This window comes from Palaemon carinicauda, chromosome 3 (genome assembly GCF_036898095.1).
Source record: "Palaemon carinicauda isolate YSFRI2023 chromosome 3, ASM3689809v2, whole genome shotgun sequence".
Classification (NCBI taxonomy): Eukaryota; Metazoa; Arthropoda; class Malacostraca; order Decapoda; family Palaemonidae; genus Palaemon; species Palaemon carinicauda.
This window is the reverse complement of record NC_090727.1, coordinates 99990499-99993985: the sequence shown is the minus strand read 5'-3', so window position 1 is coordinate 99993985 and position 3487 is coordinate 99990499.

Sequence of the window (3487 nt, the reverse complement as noted above, 5' to 3'; positions counted from 1 at the left end):
CCCTTCTATACAATGGGAATGATGAGATTGAAAGAAACAGACAGTTACTTGAATATCTGAGCCAATCTATAGTTTATGCTTTGCAATGAGAGCATAGCTGTTAGGAACCTTATTTTCATTTATGGCTCAACAATAGCTTATTCGGAGGCTGCGGGTTCTCTGGTGTGTTGCAAGAAGTCTAAAATTATTGAAACATTATTTACAAGAACAATATCATGTCAACCTTTCATTGGTCGGAAATTTAGTCTGAACACTGTGTCACTGAGATATGTTTTAAAGGGGAAGGACTTTTCACCCTCAACTTCAATACACCATATTTGTTAGGCCTATGAATATTTCCATTCCTTAACTTGAATATCCAGCATAGAATATCCATCGAACAGTCACAAATAATTTCCAAGATTTCACTATAACTGTTGTTTGTTCGTAACTATGACGGTCTAAGTTCAAACAATATTTATAGACCATGTTTGATACATTTCTTTGGACACTTCCATTTTACAGAATGTGAAGCGTGAAGTGGATGATGAATGGAGAAGTATTGATTTAAAAGCTCAATATAGAGACGGCTGGCGAAATGTAACCGTGGCCCTTTGCGTCAATAGGCGTAGGAGGCGATGGTGATGATATATATATATATATATATATATATATATATATATATATATATATATATAATGAATTCTAATTAAAACACTTTTAAATATAAAAATAATAAACTGGTCAATTCTATTTATGAAAAGATGTCCTCAAAATCTGAAGCTGAGTCTAAATTCAGGGGAAATGGCGTAATCGTTTGTATACTAAAATAGATCGTATTTGATGCTACCAAAGAAACACAGGAGAAATATAAATCTTAGATTTTAGAATACTGCACAAAAGTAAAGATGTTCCTGCTGACTGTAATCTCAGGTAGGCCTACATTTCAATGCTCTATGTATACAAAAGCCGTAATGCCATATAGGCCTACAATGCAATGCTTAAAGAATATAGATGCAGAATCTCTAATGTCATATAGGTCTACAATGCAACGCTTAAAAAATATATAAGGAGCATCTGTAATGTCAGATAGGCCTTCAATGCAACGGTTAAAACATATAAATAATTCAAAAGGAAAACATGACGGTGTTTTTTATGCTTTGACATCACCGCACTTAAAGATCCCAGTCCTTTGGGCCTACGCAATACGAGCTGGTGGTTAACTGACTTATGAAAAACTCGCTTATTAAGCCATTTTCTAATCTTGCTTTCTAGATTGGCCCTTTTCCTTATATCTTCATCTGTGGCTTTGATCTAACTGTTTTTATTCTTTTATTAGCGTATTTCAATTGTCTATGGATAATTGAAACACTTAGGATTTCCTCTGTTCCTTTCATGTAGCCGCTTCTCTCACTTCGAGCACCTTGCACGCAAGCAAATTATCTCCTCGATTTCACGGACAAAAATGCTCATACAATTAGTTATCCCATATAGAAATTATTAAATCCCTTAGTAACTATATAATATTTTGATAAATATATAATTCACATTAGTTTTGGAATTGAATTTATGTTTTGAGGCTTTTATAATTAAAGAATCACATTGAAATTTAGAATATCGATATATCATGAAATTATTTTGATGGTTTCTGCGAGTCATCTATTCCTTCTCTTTCGAAACCTAACCTTTCTTTACCATTATAGTTAAGCAACCAAGACTTTTTCTTATTTTAATCGTTAACCCTATCTTTTAAATAATAAATTACATTACTATTACGATTCCTTCCCACTTTTTGCCAGCTCACTCCTCCTCAGCTATCATTTTCTCGCTCTCTTTCTCTCTCTCTCTCTCTCTCTCTCTCTCTCTCTCTCTCTCTCTCTCTCTCTCTACTGTTCAACCTTTTGTTCGGGATAGTTTACGCCCTTCTTCTGCCTCCGACTAAATCACTTTTCATTCATTTCCACGATCTCCTACTTCCCTGGGACTCGCTGCTATAACACTTATTCTTTTACTCGATAGACTCTGTCTATCAACAAATTTCCCTTTCGTGGACCTACAGAGGAGTATCCCCACCGGGGCCTTTTTCTCCGTCGCCATGCCAGTCACCTTCCCCATTTTCACCCCTGTCATCTTGTTTAGTGGCAGCAGGAGGGACCTGTCCCTCGTTCAGGTATACGGGTTTTGACTTTGCAGATGGGACGCTTGGTATCTTACCATTAACCCTACCTGGGAACCAAATTCCAGGTTGCTGAATGAGGATAAACAGTTCACTCGAAACTCCCAATACTTTTCGGCCTTACCTTATTAGCTCCGGCTATGTAAATCTAAGTAGTTTAAAGCAATTAATCTGTAAAGTAATATATCATCTCATTGTTTAATTAACCGCATTAGCATTAACGTAAATAAACTTAACCCTTTTCACATTGCAAACGTCCTTTTACAAATTTAATTAAGCTGATTCCAATTTACATTCTCTTACGGCCTACCAACGCAAGAGCCCGTGTTTTACGTAAGGTAAGGCAATCTGAACAAACACACACATGCAAACACAAACACACACACACAACGCCTTCAAAAATTTTTCCTTTTCTTCCACAACATTGTGTATATTATCTTTGAGAAAACTTGGATGTCTATGTTAATTAAGTTGATAGAATGCGAAATGACTGCATCATTATTATTATTATTATCATTATTATTATTATTATTATTATTATCAGCTAAGCTACATCCCTTGTTGGAAAAGCATGATGTTATACGCCGAAAGGCTGCAAAAGGGAAAAATAGCCCAGTGAGGAAAGGAAATGAATAAACGATATACGAAGTAATGATAAATTAAAATAGAATATTTTAAAAAGATTAATACAGATATTTCATCAATAAACTGTAAGAAGAATTTTGTCAGCCGATTAGGAAGACCATTCCACAACATGGTCACAGGTGGAATAAAACTTCTAAAGTATTGTGTAGTATTGAGCCTAAAGATGAAGAAGGCCTGACTATTAGAATTAACTGCATGCCTAGTATTACGAATGTTATGAAATTGTCCGGGAAGATCCGAATGTAAAGGATGGTCAGAGTTATAAAAAAAATCTGAAGCAACATGCATAATCAACTAATTGAACAGCGGTGCCAGAGATTAATATCTAGATCAGGAATAAGAAACCTAATAGCCCGTAAATTTTTGTCCACCAAATTGAGATGGGACTAAGAAGAAGAAGAAGAAGAAGAACTAGAACAAGAACAAGAACAAGAAGAAGAGGAAGATGACGAAGAAGGAAATTACTTGAATAGCTGAGCCTATCTATTGTTTTTGCTCTGTAATGAAAGCATAATTTTTTAACCTTGTTTTCAATTATGTCTTAGAAATACCTTGTCAGTAGGCAACGGGTTCTCTGGTGTGTTGCGAGAAGTATAAAACGATCAAAAACATATTATCATCTATATTCCATAAGAACAACATTATGTCCAGCTTTCAGGAGTCGGAAATTTAGTCTGAACCCTGGGT